We start from the raw sequence: 23,898 nt of genomic DNA, 5'->3' as shown, positions 1-23,898 counted from the left end.
GTCTTATGCTATCAATATGTATTTTATTCCATATCATTTATGGTTAAAATAATAGATGGTACAAAAATTAGAATCAAACCACATCAACATTACTGTATCGCTAACACATTTAAGTCAAATATACCTTTAATTTTTCAACAATCTTCTCTCTTCCCTCTGTTTTTAGAATTTATCATTTTTTAAACTTTTAAATTATACTTTCATAATGTATTTCTCAGCTCACAACACTAGGAGGGATTTTGTTTATATTGACATCCAACAGGGAAAATACTATTATACAATCAAATATTTTATTGAAATTAAATTTAATCACTTTCTTCATCAAAATAACTATTTACTGCATAATGTAATTTCACTAATGCCATATCCAGCTGCATTATAAGACAAGCACAAATCAACAAAATGCCATCTAATTTGTACAAATTAAAATAATTCTTGAGAAAATATTGAAATACTTAAAGCTATGAAAATACCATTAAGTTTGTTTTAGAAACTTACGGTTTCAGCAGAAAAAAAAATGTCTAGAGGTCAATTCACTCGTCTGTTTTCCTCTAGGTAGAGTTCTAGAAAACACAATGTCCACCATCAAAATTTAAGAAACATGCCTGGAAACTTAAGGACAAGACACAGGAAAGGAAGTCTGCTACCTTACCCAGTAGCCCACTAGAATAGCAAAGCCTCTGATTTTTAACTACATAGCCTCTCATTAAGGCCATGACTGCTGATTATTTTTAAAAGCTTCCCATTTCTAACATTACATCAAACTTGAAACCAGAGATAGGTAGAGAGTTCTAAAACTCTGACTGCTTATTATTTTTAAAAGCTTCCCATTTCTAACATTACATCAAACTTGAAACCAGAGATAGGTAGAGTTCTAAAACTTCACATGTTAGAATAAAACAAGAGAGAGACTGAATCACATGTGCTGTTGAGAAATAAAACTACCAACTGATTTTTCAAAAGAGAGATAGATTTCACATAGTAAAGTGAGAAATTAATGAATCTAAACAGAAAAAGCAAATAAAGTACAGATGAGTTCTATGCACTTGGCTGGTGCCCAAAAGCTGGTGTTCTAACCCACAGTTTGACATTCTATAAAACTGTCTCCACATGAATAAATATACTCAGTGACAGTCTTTCATATAGAGTGGGGTTTTGGAGAGGAATGAGCAATTAAGAGTACCAGTTAGTCATTGTCAAAAAAAAAGCGGATAGCCTTTTACATATACACATATTAAATGCGCAAAGTGGCAAATAATTTTACTTTTCATTGTTTTGATTTTAATTTGTGGAACATGTTACATTAATGATAGATACAAAACGTAAAAAAGTAAACTATTCATGGCTTCCAATCTCTTCTAGAACTTTAGAAAGGAAACAAGTCAGGGTAGACTATTATATTATTGAGACCGCTCAGAAAACCAAGCACCAAATAATTAAACCAAGCCCTGTTGATAACTGCTACATAAGTACAGATTTTACAGATTAAGATATTCATGTCTGTGGCAACATCTTTATTCAGGTCATAGAGAAAACCCTGCACTGCCATCTTGCACTGCCATCCTCAACCTGAAAGACTAATGGCTAGATTCTAGCCCTTCTCTTGATCATCAGAGTAACACTTTGACCTGTCTCCAATTAATCATAAGGTATTCTGTTTTGACTCATCTATCCATAACACAGCACATTAGCCTGAGATAAACATTTGGCCATAGTGTTATCACAAGGAGGGTGTACTAATAAGAATAATGATGATAATACAAGGTAGAGAATAATTATCGACATTCCTTATAAGACAAGGCATGAAAAAATGCATGAAAAGCTCAATGCTGAATTTCCACTTTAATGTGGATTCTATAGTTCTGGAAGAAATTTGGCTATCCAAATGATATGAAAAGAATGATCTGCATTGGAAGAAATCTTCTGAAAACATGGAAAATGCAGTGGTTCCAAGTATATTTTCAACTGCTAACTCACCATCACTCAACTTCAATATGAACAAGTTAGTGGGGAAATTTGGTTCCAGACATTGGTTCATGAATAGAATAGAAGAACAAAACCAATTTTACATCTCCTAGAAAAAAATTAAGAGGCTTATAGTCAAGAGCATTTATTGGTATAAGGTTGCATGCGTGGAGCTGGATTTCAGGAACTGATTCTGGGTCCTTCTCTTCTCTGGAGGCTTTTTACATTCAATTCTTCACTTCCTACCTCAAAAATGCTAGCTCTCAATAGTCTGGTATCAGAAAGTCTCATTTATTAGCTTAGATTCCTATTTCCCCTCATTTTTCTTTTTATTGAATCCTTCTTTCTAAAGAAATCCCTTTATTGTTATTCCTGTAATTCAATGGAATCTGTAAGATGTTCTTCAGGATACATATTTTCTCAAGGAGGCAGAAATGGATTCAAACGTGACACAAACCGTTAGGCATTCTGGTGAATAATTATGCTCCCTGTGTGGTCAGTTTTGTCAACATGCAGCTGAAAATGACAGTGCCAAAGAAATGTATTGTTTTCATAGACACTGATTTAAAATTAGTGAAGTGATCATTTCATTTATACCTGAAAGCCTGAAAAATGTCTTCCCTGTATGTGATTTTTAATAAATTCAAATACTCTAAGCCATCCTCCTTTTCTTCCTAAAGTAAAAATTTCCTAAAAGAAAAGGAACTTCTTTCCTCTATCCCTTTGTGATATCTTTCTCTTTTGAATTCCAGTATCACTTGCCTCTTGAGCCAATTAGCCCTGAGCATACACTGTTTTACATAGTTTACCTTTTTCTTACTGTCCTTATTTTACTTTTTCAATTAAATTATAAATTGCTTGGGCTGGGCACGGTGGCTCATACCTGTAATCCCAGCACTTTGGGAAGCCGAGGCAGGCGGATTGCCTGAGCTCAGGAGTTCGAGACCAGCCTGGGCAACATAGTAAAACCCATCTCTTCTAAAATACAAAAAATTAGCTGGGCTTGGTGGCAGGTGCCTGTAGTCCCAGCTACTCGGGAGGCTGAGGCAGGAGAATTTCTTGAACCCGGGAGGCAGAGGTTGCAGTAAGCCGAGATCACGCCACTGCACTCCAGCCTGGGACAGAGCGAGACTCCGTCTCCAAAAAGAAAAAAAAAAGGATTGCTTGCTTGATGGTGGAGAGTTCATGTATTTCTCACAGCATCTTTCAGTATTAACTGAATAACTTTATTAATAAATGTTTATCAATTAATAGATTTATTAGTTGGTTTATGCCACTAAACTATTGTCTTACTCCTCTTCCAACTAAGACTAGATTCTCTTTGTGGTTGTGTCTTCTCCATTACAGCATTTTACAAAAAATCAATATGTGTAATATGGGTTTCTCCTCCCTCAATTACAATCCTGCACTCTTATAGTAGACACAATCCTATAAATATAATTGGCTAGAGTCAATGTTTTATTTTTAATCTAAGATAATTTTTAAAGAAATAATAAACTTTGTATATAATGATACTTTAAAATATATTAAAAGTATCTTAATATAATATCCATATTATCATGTGAAAAAGAACATGAATACTTCACCAATATTAAACTTCAATGTTGGTATGTTCTTGTGATAATTTATACTCTTGATTCTGTCTTTATTACACTAGAATAAAATAGTATTTTTGCAATAGAGATTATCTCCGAGAATCTGTGAGCTGGCATGTTTTACAGAGGAAAAATGATGAAAAAAATGGTTCAATAATAGTCTCAATGGCAGAAGCATCTTCTTGAACACTCAGAAGGAGTTCAGGTATGACAGGGGCAATAAGGTAATACAGTAGCAATATTATATTACATTAGTATAAACAATAAAGTGGGTTGATCTTGTATCTAGAATAAGTGGGAAGAGTCTAACAGTAATTGAGGAAATGATCTAATTAAAATAGGATTTCTGTAAAGAAGTAGAATTTCTTTAATTAAACAATAGACTGACACGTTGGACAAACTGCATTAGAGTATAGCTTGTGTTTCATCATTTTGGCAACGTATTGTGATAAAAAATAAGAATGCAGAGCACTAATCTGGCTTATAACATTCTGAGAAAGAGGTTCTAGAATAGAGTTCTGAAATAATTCCACACAGTTTTATCTCTGTCATTCATTTCCCATTGATTCTATGTAGGTCACATTAGTTCAAAAGCATTTCACTAAAACATAGTACTCTTCCCCTTTCCCCTGCTCAAAGTAAAATCCAATCTAAGAATTATTGGTGTCACTCTAGAGATTGAGAGCCAGAGACTCATATTCTACCACTTACTAAAGCAAAATCTCCATGGGGATGGTGAAGAGGGAGAAAATGCTTGTCTTATTATTTGTACTTCCATCTTCCCCCTCAAGGAATCTAGCACTTGTTGATGCCCGTTAAATTGCAGGTGAATAAAGTAAGACATTAATAACTGATTTCAAAAAAATAAATTTTCTTCTGGGGATTAAACATAAGCTTAACTAGAACAGTAAATATCAGACAAGGTAGGAAGGCTAATTTTTAACCTTCTGTTTCCTTTTATGAGAAGGGATCAAAGAAAAGATCCAAAACAATTAGAAGTACTGTATTAGAAGTTTTATTATTATCTTTACTCTGAGATTCTATAAGGTATCTTTTTCAAGGTAACTGCTACCCAAAATTCTGAGAAATAAATTCACACCTTGCTCACAGAGTTTGGAGTCCAATTGCCACATAAGCACAATGTTTGCCCCCACTTGGGCTTGATCAACAATATGACAAGTAGGAAACTGCCCAAAGTTTTGGGCTCTCTTCAAATGACATCATTGTCCTGAAATCACCACATCTGCTGTCACTGATTAAGTGACCTCTAAAGTTGTGAATTTTGTCCCCAGATCACTCTTAATTCAATAAACACAAATTGAACTTCTACTATATTCTAACATGTTGTAAGAAATAGTTGGAATTTCAAAGGTAAACAGGACATGAATAACTCAAAATCCAGTGAAAAAGACATACATACATACAGCAACATGTAACATAGTGTGATTGGTTTTCTAGATTAACTGTTTCACAGTTTGGTCCTCAAGAGAATAAAATACCAGCTGGCACTAATTCAATGACCAAGGCAGGGCTGAGGGTGAGGGCAGCGTTTTAGCATCAACTGGCCAGGCATGATGGAAGGAGAGAAACTCATAGGCAAGTCCATTGTAAAAAGGAACTGCTGAAACAATCTGAAAAATTTATAGTTTCAGCTACAATTTTGCATGCTCTTATTCTTTTTTAATCTAAACTGCTGAAAGTGGTGAAATCTTTTTTAAAAAGTTAAACTTAAAAAAACTATTTTGGAGGGTCATGTCATGCCCTCAGCATTCAAATAATCAGTTTGTTTTGGGTCCTGAGGGAGACAGCTTCAAGTACCCTGCGTAATTTAAAGAAATTCTATTTCTTTGGTCCTGCTTATGGGAGTCCTAAAAAATATATTTTAAATACAAAGGTAAAAACTGGAGCAGAAATATTAGTTCTCTTTCTATTTGTAATGCCCTGATGTTTGAGAACAGCTCATATTTGTATGAACCTATGTCAGTCTCTATCATCTTAATGGTGACTAAATAAAGAGCAGTTTTTAAATTTTTCGAAAGTAGATAGCTCTTTCATTGATGGAGACAGATCTCTGTTGTATTTTATTTTCAACTCAAAGACAAAGAAAGAAGATGGCAGGATATAGTGAATGAAATAAAAACTATTGGTTGATAATAAAATAAGCAGTAATACCATTCAGGACATAGGCAAGGGCAAGCACTTCATGTCTAAAACACCAAAAGCAATGGCAACAAAAGACAAAATTGACAAATGGGATCTAACTAAACTCAAGAGCTTCTGCACAGCAAAAGAAACTACCGTCAGAGTGAACAGGCAACCTACAGAATGGGTAGCCTACTCATCTGACAAAGGGCTGATATCCAGAATCTACAATGAACTCAAACAAATTTACAAGAAAAAAACAAACAACCCCATCAAAAAGTGGGCAAAGGACATGAACAGACACTTCTCAAAAGAAGACATTTATGCAGCCAAAAAACACATGAAAAAATGCTCATCATCACTGGCCATCAGAGAAATGCAAATCAAAACCACAATGAGATACCATCTCACACCAGTTAGAATGGCGATCATTAAAAAGTCAGGAAAAAACAGGTGCTGGAGAGGATGTGGAGAAATAGGAACACTTTTACACTGTTGGTGGGACTGTAAACTAGTTCATCCATTGTGGAAGTCAGTGTGGTGATTCCTCAGGGATCTAGAACTAGAAATACCATTTGACCCAGCTATCTCATTACTGGGTACATACCCAAAGGATTATAAATCATGCTGCTATAAAGACACATGCACACGTATGTTTATTGCGGCACTATTCACAGTAGTAAAGACTTGGAACCAACCTAAATATCCAACAACGATAGACTGGATTAAGAAAATGTGGCACATATACACCATGGAATACTATGCATCCACAAAAAATGATGAGTTCATGTCCTTTATAGGGACATGAATGAAGCTGGAAACCATCATTCTCAGCAAACTATCGCAAGGACAAAAAACCAAACACTGCATGTTCTCACTCATAGGTGGGAATTGAACAATGAGAACACATGGACACAGGAAGGGGAACGTCACACACCGGGGCCTCTTGTGGGGTGGGGGGAGGGGGGAGGGATAGCATTAGGAGATATACCTAATGCTAAATGACCAGTTAATGGGTGCAGCACACCAATATGGCACATGTATACATATGTAACAAACCTGCACGTTGTGTACAAGTAACCTAAAACTTAAAGTATAATAAAAAATAAAATAAAATAAGCAATAATGGAAATTAATGGACAATTTAAACTATCTAAAGAAAATACATGTAATGTGATCTTAAAGAGCAATGCTATTTTGATATGGTGAGCATTACTTAGTTTTAATAGTTGATTTGTAAGGTTTATTTTAAGTGTGCTTGGATCATAATAATCCCAGATACTTAGAATTTAATGCCACTTGGACTTCATGGCCAATCTCAAAGTGACTGTGACAGAAGGGAATACTACATAGAAACTTTGGCATGTCCTAAAAGACAATCACTGGAATGGCCTTGAGTATTTTAAAACAAAGTTATGCCTTTTTCTTCAAACAACTATTTGCTTTCAAGAAATAGCTCCTTGCTTAGAACTGAGGTAATATAGTGCAGGGAGGTGTTCAGAATGCAGTCTCTGGAGCCAGACTGTCTGAGTTTGAATCTTATAATACTCTCTTATTAGCTGTAGGGCAATGGACAGGACACTTAAACCACCTGTGCCACATTTCCTTTCTGAAAAACAGGGGCAATGATAGTACTTACTTCATAGTTTCATTGTGATGATTACAGAAATTAATGCGCATAAAATGTTTATGAATGTGTCTGACATATAGTCAATACCTCATTCATATTTTCTATCATCATTACAACTCAATCCTGGTGAAAATGAAATGGCTGCCCTTGGAAAAACAAATGATTATGCAACCTGAGCTACTGTTGTAGGACTCTTTTCTTAGTTCAGCTAAAGGCAGGGATCCTTGGCCAGTGTCGTGGTTCACGCCCGTAATCTCAGCAATTTGGGAGGCCGAAGCGGGTGGATCGCCTAAGGTCAGGACTTCGAGACCAGCCTGACCAACATGGTGAAACCCCGTCTCTACTAAAAATACAAAAACTAGTCGAGTGCAGTGGCTGGTGCCTGTAATCCTAGCTACTCAGGAGGCTAAGGCAAGAGAATAGTTTGAACCCTGGAGGGGGAGGTTGCAGTGAGCCAAGATCGCACCATTGGCTTCTAGCCTGGGCAACAAGAGTGAAACTCCATCTCAAGCTTGCAATTTGAAGGGTAAGGAGTGAGGGTAGGGTTTATTGGGTGAAAAGGAAAACAGGGAATGGCCAGAGAGAGTTTTGTTAGTGTGCTTCCTGCCTTGCAGATTGAATCCCAGGTTCCACCCAGGAAGAGGAGGGGTCAGGCTCCTCCTAGCTCCAAATGGCGCACACTTCTATGGCTTCACCCCAGTGTGCACTCCTCTCAGTGCACAGGCACATTGAGGTTTTTCCAGGGACCCTTTCCTACCTGGCTGTCTCACTACCTGACATAAACTGGATGCTATCTTGTCTGCCAAACGCTAAAACCTATTCAATGGCATACCATCATCAAGTGGCTGTGTTATATACACAATCAGGCTGAATTAAGCCCTAAAGAAGTCACCCTCAAGTGTTATGAATGGGTGGTTAAGACTTCCAGTGCACCTATGCTTGCTGCATTGCCACTTATGTCTCCACTCTTTATGAGAAGTTCCCCCAGAACCAGTGAACAAGGAAGACATATTTCAACCTGGTTTAGAGACAACTCCTCATGATATTCTGGCCCCAGCTACGAGTGGAGGGCTGAAATGCATGTCATTGTCTTCTTTGCCAAAGGTTTGACAGGGACTTGGAAATAATGAAATTGAAGACTTGAGAAAAGGAGAATATTGAAAAGAGTCTCATGGATGAGTCTCGTAGAATGAGAACAGAGTGTAAGAACGTCTACATCCATTCCAAATGTTCATCAAAGCATACCTGCTTTAGAAGACACTCTCAGCAATCAGATAGGTAGGTGACCAATTCTGTGTCATAGTCTGTATATGCAAATTATGTATGTAAATCTCTTTACCTGGACACTTGTGTCCTTGCTCAAAGGCTCATAAACAAAGGGGTCAGAATGGTGGAAACAGAGGTTATACAAGGACTCTATAAATTGGACTTTCCTACAACATGGCTGATCTAACTACTGTTACTGCTGGGTACCCAGTCTTCCAAAGCAGAGATCAGTCTTGAATCTGAACTGGCATCACAATTCAAAGGAATCTGATCATAGTTTGTTACTTTTTGACTCCAAATACTAAGGCTTGTCCTTCCTGGTGTAGCTACTTATTAAGGATATGAATATGCTTTCCCTGTTTACCATACTTCTGCTAGCAAAGTTCCTGCAGTGTTGAGGTATTTCAGTTAACACTGCCTCTGACCAGCGAATTTAACAATAAAAGAAGTAAGACAATGGGTATATACCCTGGGCATGTACAGATCTTAGCGCATTCTTATCATTCAAAAGCAGTGGTCCTTATAAACAAGTGGAAAGAGCCTATAGAAGACCTACTCATGGTGCCAGCTAGAGAATAACATCTTGCGTGATTGAATTCAGTCTCTCTGGAAGTAGAGATGAATATACATTTTTCGTTGAACCTTAATCTCTAACAAAGAAGACAACTAAACTAAAAAATTATTAGAAAATTTTGATGCGAAGTGGAGTTTTTACTCTGGTGACAATTACATCTCTGATATACTATATCACATTGTTTCCCAAAGTATGTTTCCCAATTGCTATGTTTCCAGGATATGTTAGTCATTGCTTTGTTGTTATTTTAGAAAATCTGTAGTTAAACAAGGTTAAATAGGTTTCTTCATTATTGAACTTTTCAGAACCTAGAAGATGATAGTGTGCTTTGTGAATTTCCAAAAAGAGTACGTAGCATCAGCATATCCCAAATGTATTTGATCACAAAACTTTATTTTTTGTGTCTGAACTATTTATATTATTGTGCAACAGGGAAACATTCAGTGAAAAACTTAAGCAGATGCTTTGACTAATGGTATCTGGATAGTAATGAATCAAGCAAGTAGTAATGATAAAACTACTGCTATTAGGTTTATAAAGAAATAGGAAACTGTAATAAAAAAGCACTGCATGTGAGACGAGATCACACCACTGCACACTAGCCTGGGCGACAGAGTGAGACTCTGTTAAAAAAAAAAAAAAAATCACTGCATAAATAGGTTGGTGGATTTGGTGTAAACATACTGTTCTGTAGAATTCTGTAAAATTCTGTTAGCTTCAGGAGAGCTAGTATCTAGAAGCGACAAATTATCAACCAAAGAGTAGTTATATTCCCACATTCCCAGTATCTCCATTTACTAGTATTCAGATCAAAGCGGTGAAACAGATGTTATATTCTGGATTCATAGACATTATTTAGTAGAGGAAACTTAACAGTTTCTAAGAAAATATTGGAGGTTTATTCTTTTTTATAGCCAGGTATCAGAATATGCAATTAATATTCACAAAATCTAGAAGTAAGTTGATCAACAACTTTGTCAAATACAGAAAGTACCTGAATATCCACAAAGAAAGGCACAATTGTTTTTTATTTTCTGAACATTTTGAAACCAAGAAAAGGCATTTAATTCTCAGAAACTGACAAGCTACTAAATAAAGAAATGAAATTGTCGATCTTCAACTGGTGCCTGAAGATACAAAAGTAACTAATGAATAATCCTGCTGACTCGGTTTGTTTTTGGTATTTCTAAGATTACAGAAAAAACTCGGAGGACCTAAGTGACAGGCATGACATATTAACCTTTACAAATGAACAAGTACTTCAAATCCATGCACTAGAGGGGCATTTGATTTTTGTCTTCAGAAGAAGAAAATCATTAAACACTTAATAGTGCTGTTAGAGCTCAAAAAGATCTGACATTTTTAATAAGTAATGCTGTGTAGCCTATCCTGTGACAAAAGTATCACTTATTTCAAACTTCCATTCTCTCCTCTATTTACCTTATAAATGTCTTTCTTTCCCAGATCAGTGTTATTTTAAGAGTAAATTATAAACTTCTTAGATTAAGTTTCCCCAAGTAGAATGGTTATAAATATTTGAATTGGAAATCACGTTATTTAAAACAGGTCATCAGTTACTAGAAACAGTTATTTCAAACACTAATGTTGTTCACTGGTATGGGCTGTTACCATGGGATTTCTTGTGCCAATATTTTACTCAAGTTTTTTTTACCAATTTACAAGTGTTCATTTGATAATAGCTAATCAACAATATGGACCATGCTCAGCCAAAATTGAACAAATTATTTGCTCAATGAGCAGATCATAGTAAGAGGGTTAAACACGCAATTTCTAAAGCTTAATTTTGTATGTGTTACATTAAAGAAAAGTATGCAATTACCTCTCTATTTAAATCATTATAAGGAGCAAAGCTAGAAATTTTAACTCGGGGAAGGGGAAAGGTGGCTCATGTAGCCAGGCAATATTACATACCTTATAAATTAGGGTTTTATCCCCTCTGGTTTATATAAACACTGTTATTTATCTAATTTGTTATAATTAAAAACTCAAGTTTTACCATTAGGTCTAAGGATTTGCATGTTGAGTTCTCTAATATGCTGTTGATTATAGAAACTGTGACATAAAAGAATGATACTCTCTTGGTCAAGATCATTGGGAACCAGGAATACATGTATACATGTATAAACACACACACACGTGTGTGTGTGTGTGTATATATATATATATATATATCACCAGGACATATATATAAAACTGGGGGTGTATAACTGTATATATATATAAATGTGTGTAGATATATACATATATATATACACACACATATACACACACATACGTATATGTATAGATATAGATATAGCTATAGGTATACATAGTTTTTCTACCTTCATGGTCAAAACCTCTTAAACCCTAAAATAGCTGAAAGTGTCAGATTGGCAGAATTTCTAGATTAAAATATTCATCCCTCAAAATAATAAGCATACATAACAAACCTTAGCTAAGGTATTCAAAACATGTTAGTTTTTTGATGTTTAAAATAATTTTTAGTGAGTGATAAAACACTTAAAGTTGATAACACATTAAGCTCCCTGGGCAGGGGGAGGGCAGCACCCATTTTGATAGCTACAGGTAGCACTTTTCCCCTGCTGGAGCCAGGGAGGCTGGACAGCTTTGTTCCAAGGCTTGTCCCCATGGCCCAACACACCAGCTGTGGAAGTCTGCAGCCAGAGTGCCTCTTCAGGCATAAACCTGACCCATCCTTTCTCATTGGGTGGGGCTTCCCTGCAGGATCTCCAATAACTCCAGCTGGAGTCTCAGGGACACAATTCGGATCTCCCTGGGCCTGAGGCCCAAAAGGGAGGGATGGCCACAGTCTCTGAGAACCAGCAGACTTAGCCTATCCTCCCGGTAGTTTTGAGGAATCCGGGCAGCACAGATGAGTGGGTTCCCCCTGAGTGAAGCACACCCTCTCCACCAAGGGACAAAGTGCTTCATTAAACAGGTCCTGCTCCCCATGCCACCCAACTGGGTGAGATCCTCCAACAGAGGTTGTCAGATACTCTATACAGGAGTGATCCTACTGGCATCAGGTTGGTGCCTCTTGAGGTCAGAGGTCCCAGAAGAAGGAGCAAGCACCCACCTTTGCTGTTCTTCAGTCTCCTTGAGTGACATCTCTTGACACAGGAGTGAATCAGATGAATAGGGCCTGAAATGAACCCCCAGCAAACTGCAGGAACCCTACAGAAGAGGGACCTGACTACTGAAAGAAAAACAAAAAGCAGAAAGCAACAAAAAAGGCCCCACAAAAACCCCATCCAAGGGTCAGCAGCCTCAAAGACTGAAACTAGACAAACTCATGATGATGAGAAAGAATCAACAAAAAAAATGCTGAAAACTCAAAAGGCCAGAGTGCCTCTTCTCCCCCAGATGATCACACTGTCTCTCCATCAAGGGCACAGAAAAGTATGGAGGATCAGATGGACGAATTGACAGAAGTAGGCTAAAGAAGATGGGTAATAAAAAACTATGCTGAGCTAAAAGAGCATGTTCTGACCCAAGGCAAAGAAGCTCAGAACATTGATAAAAGGTTAGAAGAATTGCTAACTAGAATAACCAGTTTAGAGAGGAACATAAATGACCTGATGGAGCCGAAAAACACAGCATGAGAATTTCAAGAAGCATACACAAGTATCAACAGCCAAATTAACCAAGCAGAAGAAAAGATATCAGAATTTGAAGACCACCTTACTGAAATAAGTCATGCAGACAAGAATACAGGAAAAAACAATGAAAAGGAATGAACAAAGCCTCCAAGAAATATGGGACTTTATAAAAAGACTGAACCTACAATTGATTGGAGTACCTGAAGGAGATGGGGAGAATGGAAAGGAGCTGGAAAACACACTTTAGGGTATTATCCAAGAGAATTTCCCCAACCTAGCAAGACAGGCCAAAATGCAAATTCAGGAAATACAGAGAACATTATTAAAATACTCTGCAAAATGATCACTCCCAAGACACATAATCATCAGATTCTCCAAGGTTGAAATGAAGGAAAAACTGTTAAGGGCAGCCAGAGAGAAAGGCCAGATCACCTACAAAGGAAAGCCCTTCAGACTAATAGTGGGCTTCTCAGCAGAAACTCTACAAGCCAAAAGAGATTGGGGGTCATTCAACATTCTTTTTTTTTTGAGACGGAATCTTGCTCTGTCGCCTAGGCCAGGGTGCAATGGTGCAATCTTGGCTCACTGCAACCTCTGCCTTCCAGGTTCAAGTGATTCTCCTGCCTTAGCTTCCTGCACATGCCACCATGCCTGGCTAATTTTTTGTATTTTTAGTAGAGATGGAGCTTTACTGTGTTAGCCAAGATGGTCTCAATCTCCTGACCTTGTGATCCACCCGCCTTGGCCTCCCAAAGTGCTGGGATTACAGGCTTGAGCCACCACGCCTGGCAAACATCTTAAAGAAGAGAATTTTCAACCTAGAATATCATATCCAGCCAAGCTAAGCTTCATAAGTGATGGAGAAATGAAATCCTCTCCTGACAAGCAAATGCCGAGGGACTTCGTTACCACCAGGCCTGCCATGCAAAAGCTTCTGAAAGAAGCACTAAATATGAAAAGGCAAAACCGGTACCAGCCACTGCAAAAACATACCAAAATGTAAAGACCAATGACACTAAGAAGAAACTGCATCAACTTGTGTGCAAAATAACCAAATAGGATCATGATGATGGATCAAATTCACACATAACAATACCAACCTTAAAAGTAAATGGGCTAAATGCCCCAATTAAAAGACACAGACTGGCAAATTGGATAAGGAGTCAACACTCATTGATTTGCTGTATTCAGGAGACCCATCTTACGTGCAAAGACACACACAGGCTCAAAATAAAGGCTAAAAATTTACCAAGAAAATGGAAAGAAAAACACACAAATAAAAAAAAGCAGGGGTTGAAATCCTAGTCTCTGACAAAACAAACTTTAAACTAACAAAGATCAAAAAAGACAAGGAGGAGCATTACATAATGGTAAAGGGAACAATTTAACAAGAAGAGCTAACTATTCTAAATATATATGCAGCCAATACAGGAGCACTCAGATTCATAAAACAAGTTCTTAGAGACATATAAAGAAACTTAGACTCCCACAAAATAATAGTGGGAGACTTTAAAACTCACTGCCAGGATTAGACAGATTAAGAGGACAGAAAATTAACATGGATATTCAGGACTTGAACTCAGCTCTAGATCAAGTGGACCTAGTAGATGTCTACAAAACTCTCTACCCTAAATCTACAGAATATACACTCTTCTCAGTGATACATGGCACTTATTCTAAAATTGACCACATAATTGGAAGTAAAACACTCCTCAGCAAATGCAAAATAACTGAAATCATAACAAACAATCTTTCAGACCATAGTGCAATCAAATTATAACTCAGGATTAAGAAACTCACTCAAAACCACACAATTTCAAGGAAATTGAACAACCTGATCCAAGTAACTCCTGGGCAATTAATGAAATTAGGATAAAAATCAAGAAGTTCTTTGAAAACAGTGAGAACAAAGAGACAGGGTACCAGAATCTCTGGGACAAAACTGAAACAGTGTTAAGAGGCAAATTTATAGCTGTAAATGCCCATATCAGAAAGCTAGAATGATCTCAAATCAACACTCCAACATCACAACTAAGAGAGCTAGAGAGGCAAGAACAAACTAATTTAAAACCCAGCAGAAGACAAGAAATAACTAAGATAAGAGTAGAATTGAAGGAGACAGAGACACAAACAGCCCTCCAAAAAATCAATGAATCCAGGAGCTGGTTTTTTGAAAAAATTAACAAAGCAGAATGACCACCAGCTAGACTAATAAAGGAGAAGGAGAAAAGAACTAAGTAGACACAATAAAAAGTGATAAAGTGGATATCACCACTGACCCCATCAGAGATACAAACTACCATCAGAGAATACTATAAACACCTCTACACAAATAAACTAGAAAATCTAGAAGAAAGTGATAATTTCCTGGACACATCCACCGCACCAAGACTAAACCAGAAAGAAGTCGAATCCCTGAAGAGACCAATATCAAGTTCTGAAATTGAGGCAGGAATTAATAGCCTACCAACCAAAAATAAATCCAGGACCAGATGGATTCACAGCTAAATTCTACCAGAAATAGAAAGAGGAGCTGGTACCATTTCTTCAGAAACTATTCCAAACAATTGAAAAGGAGAGACTCCTCCCTAACTCATTTTATAAAACCAGCATCGTCTTGATACCCAAACTGACAAGATACACAGCAAAAAAAGAAAACTTCAGGACAATATCCCTGATCAACATTGATGCACAAATCCTCAATAAAATACTGGCAAACAAATTCAGCAGCACATCAAAAAACTTATCCACACTATCAAATAGGCTTCATCCCTGGGATGAAGAGGTCCTGAAGAGAGTGCTAAATATGGAAAGAAAAGACTATTACTGGCCACTACAAAAACACACATAAGTACACAGAGTGATGACACTATAAAGCAACCACAGAAACAAGTCTGCATAATAACCAGCTAACAATATGATGACAGGATCAAATCCATACATATTAATACTAACCTTGAATGTAAACAGGCTAAATACTCCAATTAAAAGGCACAGAATGGCAGGTTGGATAAAGAAACAAGATCTTACTGTATGCTGTCTTTAACAGCCCTATCTCACATATAATGACACCTATAGGTTCAAAGTAAAGGGATGGGGGAAATTCTACCAAACAAACAGAAAACAGAAAAAAGCAGGGATTGCTATTCTAATTTCAGACAAAACAGGTGTTAAGCCAACAAAGATCAAAACAGACAAAGAAGACCATTACACAATAGTAATGGCTCAGTTCAACAAGAAGACCTGACTATGCTAAATATATATGCACCCAACACAGGAGCATCCAGTTTTAATAAACAGGACTTAATAGACATCTACAGAACTCTCCATCCAAAAACAACCAAATATACGTTCTTCTCATCTGTGCATGACACATACTCTAAAATTAACCACACAAGTAATTATAAAACAATCCTTAGCAAATTAAAAAAGAAAACCTGAAACATGAAATCATACCTAGTACATTCTCAGACCACAGAACAATTAAAATAGAAACAAATACTAGGAAAATTGCTCAAAACCATTCAATTACATGTAAATCAAAAAACTTGCTCCTGAATAATTTTGGGGTTAATAATGAAATTAGGGCAGAAATCAAGAAATACTTTAAAACCATTGAAAACAAAGATATAACATATCAGGATATCTGGGACACAGCTAAAGCAGTGTGAAGAGGGAAGTTTATAGCACTAAACATACACATCGAAAAGTTAGATCTCAAATTAACAACCTAACATCACATGTGAAAGAATTAGAGAAACAAGAGCAAACTAAGTCCAAAACAAAATAAAAGAAATGACCAAAATCAGAGCTAAACCAAAAAAAAAAAAATTGAGATGTGAAAAACCATACAAAAGATCAATGAACCCAGGGGATGGTTCTTTAAAAGAATTAATAAGACAGATGGACTGCTACCTAGACTAATAAAAAATGAAAGAAGATCCAAATAAACACAATCAGAAATAATAAAAGACACATTACCACTGACCCCACAGAAATACAAAAACCTGCAGAGACTACTATGAGTACCTCCATGCTCACAAGCTAGAACACCTAGAAGAAATGGATGAATTCCTGAAAACACACAACCTACCAAAATTGAACCACGAAAAAATTGAATCTCTGACCAATAACAAGTTCTAAAATGGAATCAGTAATACATAGCTTCAAAAAAAATCTAAGACCAGACAGATTCATAACCAAATTCTACTAGATGTATAAAAAAGAGCTAGTATGGGCTGGGTGCGGTGGCTCACGCCTGTAATCCTAGCAGTTTGGGAGTTGGGTGGGCAGATCGCCAGAGATCAGGAGTTTGAGACCAGCCTGGGCAACATGGTGAAACCCTGTCTCTACCAAAACACAAAAAATTAGCCAGATGTGGCGGCATGCGCCTGCAGTCTCAGCTACTTGAGAGGCTGAGGCAAGAGAATTACTTAGGAGGTTGCAGCAAGCCAAGATCATGCTACTGCACTCCAGCCTGGGTGACAGAGCAAGATTCCATCTCCAAAAAAAAAAAAAAAAAAAAAGAAAAAGCTAGTATTACTCCTACTGAAATAATTATTCCAAAAAATTGTGAAGGGGGAATCTTCCATAACTCATACTATGAATCAAGAATCATCCTGATACCAAAACCTAGCAGAAACACCACAAAAGAGGAAAATGTAAGGCCAATATCCTTGATGAACATCAATGCAAAAATCCCCAACAAAATACTAGCAAACCAAATCCAGCAGCAAAGCAAAAAGCTAATCCACTCAATTAAGGAAGCTTTATCTCTGGGATGCAAGGTTAGTTCAATAAACGTAAATCAATACATATAATTCATCACATAAACAGAACTAAAGACAAAAACCACATGATTATCTCAATAGATGGGGAAAGGCTTTTGGTCAAATTCAACACTTTTTCATGTTAAAAACCCTCAACAAACTGAGCATTGAAGGAACTTCTGGCAAAATAATAACACCCAAAATAATAAGAGCCATTCATGACAAACCGACAGCCAACAGCATAATAATTGGGCAAACACTGGAAGCAACCACCCTTGAAAACCAGAACAAAATAAGGTTGTACCATCTCACTGCTTCTATTCATAGTACTGGAAGTCCTGGCCAGAGCAATCAGGCAAGAGTGGGAAATAAAAGGAAACCAAATAGAAAGATAGGAAGTCAAACTATCTCTATTTACAGATTCTATATCTAGAAAATCCCATAGTGTCTGCCCACAGGCTCCTTAATTTTATACATAACTTCAGAAAAGTTTCAGGATACAAAAATCAATGTATAAAAATCAGTTGCTTTCCTACACACCAACATCCAAGCTGAGAGCCAAATCAAGAACACAATCCCATTTACAGCATGCATAAAGAGAATAAAATACATAGGAATACAGCAAACCAGAGAGGTGAAAGATCTATACAATAACAACTACAAAACACTCCTCAAAGAAATCAGAGATAACATATACAAATGAAAAAACCACTCCATGTTCATGGATAGGAAAAATCAATATTTTTAAAATGGCCATACTGCCCAAAGCAATTTAATATTCACCGCTGTACCTATCAAACTACCAATGATATCCTTCACAGAGTTAGAAGAAACTATTTAAAAATTCATATGGAAGTCGAGCACAGTGGGTCACGCCTGTGATCCAAGCACTTTGGAAGGCTGAGGCAAGTGGATCATTTGAGGTCAGGAGTTCCAGACCATCCTGGCCAACATGGTGAAAGCATATCTCTACTAAAAATGCAAAAATTAGCTGGGCGTTGTGGCACGTGCCTCTAATTCCAGCTACTCAGGAGGCCAAGGCAGGAGAATCACTTGAACAGGGAAGCAGAGGTTGCAGTGAACCGAGATCCTGCCACTGCACTCCAGCCTGGGTGACAGTGAGACTGTCAAAAAAAAAAATTCATATGGAACCAAAAGAGCTTGAATAGCGGAGGCAATCCTAAGCAAAAAGAAAAAAACTGAAAGCATCTCATTCCTGGACTTCTATACTGCAAGTCTACAGTGACCAAAACAGCATGGCACTGGCACAAAAACAGAAACATAGACCAATGGAACAGAATAGAAAGCCCAGAAGTAATGCCACACACCTACAACCATATGATTGTCCACAAAGTGGACAAAAGCAAGGAATTGGGAAAAGACTCCCTAATCAATAAATGGTGCTGGGATAATTGGCTAGCCATATGCACGAGACTGAAGCTGGGCTCCTTCCTTACACCGTATACAAAAATCAAGTCAAGGTGGAATAAAGACTTAAATCTAAAACCAAAAACTACACAAACTTTGCAGTATAACCTAGGAGTTGTTGACCATGTAAAAATTTCATGATGATGATGCCAAAAGCAATTGCAACAAAAACAAAAATTGACAAATGGGCCCTAAAGAAGAACTTTTGCATAGCAAAAGAAATGATCCACAGAATAAACAACCAACCTACAGAATGGTAGAAAATTTTTGCAACCTATGCATCTGACAAAGGTCTAATATCCAGAATCTATTAGCAACTTAAACAAATTTACAAGCAAAAAATAGCCCCATTAAAAAGTGGGCAAAGGACATGAATACAAACTTTTCAAAAGAAGACATACACATGGCCAAGAAGCATATGGAAAAAATGTTCATCATCACTATCATTATAGAAACGCAAACAAAACCACAATGAGATATCATCTCAAATCTGTCAGAATGTCCATTATCAAAAAATCAAAAAATAACAGATGCTGGTGAGGTTGCAGAGAAAAGGGAATGCTTATACACTGTTGGTGGAAGGGTAAATGAGTTCAACCATTATGAAAAGGAGTTTGGTGATTTCTCAAAGAACTTGAAGCAGAATTACCATTCAACCCAGCAATCTTACTATTTCATATATACCCAAACAAATATAAATTGTTTTACCATTAAGATATATGCACACATATGTTCATTGCAGAACTATTCACAATAGCAAAGACATGGCATTGACCTAAATGCCCATCAATGGTAGACTGAATAAAGAAAATGTAGTACATATACACCATGGAATATTATGCAGCCATACAACAGAATGAGATCATGCCCTTTGCAACCACATGGATGAAGCTGGAGGCTATTATCCTAAGCAAACTAACAGAAACAGAAAACCAAATACCACATGTTCTCACTTGTAAGTGGTAGCTAAACACTGAGTATATATGGACACAAAGAAGAAAACAACACCTGAGGGTTGAGGGAGGAAGTAGGGTGAGAACTGAAAAACTACCTGTCAGGTATTATGCTTATTACCTGGGTGACAAAATAATCTGTACATAAAACCCCTGTGACAAGCAATTTACCTACATAATAAACCAGCATGTGTTCCCCTGAAGCTAAAATAAAAGTTAAAAAAATTGGCCGGGCGCGGTGGCTCACGCCTGTAATCCCAGCACTTTGGGAGGCCAAGGCGGGCGGATCATGAGGTCAGGAGATCGAGACTATCCTGGCTAACATGGTGAAACCCCATCTCTACTAAAAAAATGCAAAAAATTAGCCAGGCGTGGTGGCGGGTGGCTGTAGTCCCAGCTACTCGGGAGGCTGAGGCAGGAGAATAGCTTGAACCCAGGAGGCGGAGCTTGCAGTGAGCCGAGATCCCGCCACCGCACTCCAGCCTGGGCGACAGAGCAAGACTCCGTCTCAAAAAAAAAAAAAAAAAAATTGTTTATGTATGTTTTATCACACCAGCATATATAAAAAGCCTTAAACGAAATTAGAAAATTGCCTTTTTCTTTCTTGTTTCTGCCACAGATCTACACAGTGCTCCTTTTTTTAGTTGTTACTTGAATGATAATTGAATTAATGGGTGTTCCAAAAAGATTTAAATCACAGTACAATTTCCTAGCTCATTAATGATGATAGAGACTTAAAAAATGTTACAGAGGAAATTCATTAACCATTTACCTCTCTTTCCCTCCTATTTACCTTGAAATTTTATGGCTTCATTGAGTTATTAACTGACTGTGATTATAAATCAAAATTAAATGAAGAAGGGGTAAATTATACAGTAACCTATTAAAGATTTTTGATTAATTTAATTAGCTTATTTTATATTGTTTCTGTACTACCATTTTATTTTGTATTATTTCTGTACCTTCATAGGTTCATTAAAGGCAGTAAAAATTAATTCTTTTTCTTTTGTACTACAAAGCTTTCTACGTGCCATTCCACAGACCTTATCACATTGTACTGGAGTCACCTGCATACTTTCCTGATTTTCCAGTGGACTGTGAGCTCTTTGAAAGAAAGACTCTATTGTATCATTTTACTATCTTCAATACAAAATACTTAATGAATACATGAATTAATAAATCAAGGAGTGAATGAAATTTTCTGTACTGCAGTAGATGCCAAATATAAAAAGATGGCTAAAATACAGTCTCAACTTTTGAAGACCTTATAATACACTGAAGAATGGATATAAAGAAACAGTTACTAAAATATAACTATAATTATATAGTTATACAAATAGAAATACAGAGAAAGAGCACCTAAGAAGGAGGAGGGATACTTGTGAAGTTTCGGCAGAGAGCTTTGGGAAAGATCTTATTGAAGAATGCCTGAGTGGGTCTCCATCAGAAGAAGGAGAGAGTGTGGGAAAAAAGAGTACACAAATTAGAGTAGAAAATGGGAGCAAGCCATAAAGATGATAAACAGTGTGTTGAATATGATGAATTAAAATTAGTTACATTTTATGGACCACTGGGGAGAGAGATGCTTAGAGACAAGGTTGGAGAGGTAGATCAGGCTGGGCTCTTGATTTAGGAGCTTGTGTTTTATCTTTTAGGTAATGAAAAATCATTGAGGGGCTTAAAGGTGAACAATGACATGGTCAGATATATTCTTTGCATGGGAAAAAGTTGAATATAAAGGGACCGGATGCTATTTTCCTAATCCTAGTAAGATAGTTGAGGGCTTAAACTAGGGTGGATGCAGGAAAGACGAGGTGAAAAGTTGTATAAATGTAGAATTCTTTCTTCTCTGTGAAGAAAAATAGCCTTCTCGCTATCATTTTATAACACTTAGCACAATGCATTAGAGTCAACCACATTTAATTTGAGTCAAACTTGACATTTGATCTGGTGTGGGAGATATGTGAATGGGAGAAGCCAAAAATGTATCCAAGATTTCCAGTTTGGTTTATTGGAAGGAGAGTGGTGTTGAAACAGCAACCGAGAGATAGGCAAATATGAATGAAGTAGAATTCAGAATTAGGCAATGCTTAGTCATTTCTTGATTCATTGAGTTTCAGATTTCTGCAATATTTTAAGGTAGAGATCTTCCACAGATAGTTGACTGTGAAGCTGGATATAAGTGTGAAGTACAGTCAAGATACCTAGAGTCAAGATAGTGATATTAGCTGTGTCTGGATGTTGAAATGCTAGCAGACGAAAAAAAAAATCCAAGCAGAGAGTATAGAACAAGAAGAAAAACAGTCTGAGACGACAGCCTTATGAACTAGCTCTAGTTAATGGTGGACATAAAAGAACTCATGAAAATACACATGGTAAGACACGGTATAGATAATACATACATGGTAAGATAAGATACACATAGTTCAGAGATGATATGGTAAGACATAGAATAGAAGTTTGTTGTCTGAGGACTTAATGGAGTAGAAAATCTTAATGTTAAAGAGTAAAAAATTGTTTCAAATCCAATAGTATTTCAATAATGACATCTTAAAAGAATGTGCCCCGGACTTGACAGGTTGGGAGCTATTGGTGGCCTTGCCAAGAACAGTTTCAGTAGAAAGCAGAGACAAGGGCCAGGTTGCCATTGTAAAGGACAGAATCTCTCAAAGGTTCTTACTATGCTCTGGGTCATCAAAGCTTCAAGAAGTACTGAATTGAAAATTTGGCTTACATTTATTTATTTATTTATTTATTTATTTATTTATTTATTTATTTATTTTTAATCTGGTCCTTCACACTTCACAAGTCAAATTTTTTTTCAAGAAATCCAAATTAACAAAACAATGGGATCTGTGTTCATTAGAACACACTTTTAGACGGATGAATCATAAGCTGTATGTATTTATATTGAAACCCAAACAAAATGACACATTGAAAGAAATCATCTTAAAGGGAGAGCAGAAGAGATTTGTAATGAGGAATAATGTTATAAATAATTCCTAAAAATGTAAAAGTGACTATTTCTAAATATCCTCAACTTGTAAGAGAATACCAGTGTTCCTTGACATTTGGCCCAGCTGTATATAGACAAAGACATGCTGAAAAGAGGAATAACAATATTGCTTTTGGAGGGATTTTTATATTTATTCATCTAGATTTGAACAGAAATTAAATAATACCTTAGTATATTGTTCTGAGCCAGAGGTTAGTGAAAATGCTGATGTAAGAAGAGCAAAACACTTGATCTATCATTCATAGCCTCCAAACTTGTCAGAAATGCTATTTTCTTTCTGATACAATTTCTTTTCCCAGATTGGAAAATATAATACCATCAAGCACCCAGGCACCTGTGTATTTAGAATCCATTACGATGGTATCCTCAGACTTCTCACACAAAGGTGCCTGGCCTACAGACACTTTTTAATATTATAATACATTCACATGTGAAAAAAGTTAATAGAATATTGTTTGCTTTTTGTATCTTCTCTCTTTCCCTTGACTCTTTCAATTATAAGTTTATGTTTGAGTGTATGAGGGAGAGAGAAAGTCATTTTTATTTTTATTCTTCAGGAATAAAATAATTTCCTTAGAAGTAAATGGAAAAATCTAACACAGACCAGAGCAAAATCACTGATATTAGGAACACCTACACCAAAGTGAATCCATCATCAAATGAGACAGTTTAATATATACAGACACCACTGATTCTCCCTACACCACCATTGCCCATTTTATCTCAAAGAACTTTGAATCTAAATAATTTGCTATCTGTAGCTCCAGGAAGAAACTGAAAACCAGTTAGGAATCTGTGAGCAAAGACTTGATAGTTCTCCCCACTCATGTGCATTATCTGTTCTCTTGATGCTAATTGAATCTTTTCTTACACACTGGCTCACAATTACAACCAGAAAACCCAACCAAAATATCAAATAATCACTGTAACAAAATAT

At 36.6% G+C, this 23,898-nt stretch overlaps 1 long non-coding RNA gene across 1 annotated transcript in view; it reads right to left on the bottom strand.

Annotated features, from left to right (window-relative positions):
• LOC134737860 (uncharacterized) overlaps positions 1–23,898 on the bottom strand; it is a 609,803-nt gene that overhangs the window by 25,828 nt on the left and 560,077 nt on the right. The window contains exon 6 of the long non-coding RNA XR_010123249.1: positions 499–563. This is a non-coding gene — a long non-coding RNA (uncharacterized LOC134737860). The remainder of the gene's footprint in view (positions 1–498; positions 564–23,898) is intronic.

Source organism: Pongo pygmaeus, chromosome 12 (assembly GCF_028885625.2).
Source record: "Pongo pygmaeus isolate AG05252 chromosome 12, NHGRI_mPonPyg2-v2.0_pri, whole genome shotgun sequence".
Lineage (NCBI taxonomy): Eukaryota > Metazoa > Chordata > Mammalia > Primates > Hominidae > Pongo > Pongo pygmaeus.
This window is presented reverse-complemented; position numbering and strand designations above follow the sequence as displayed.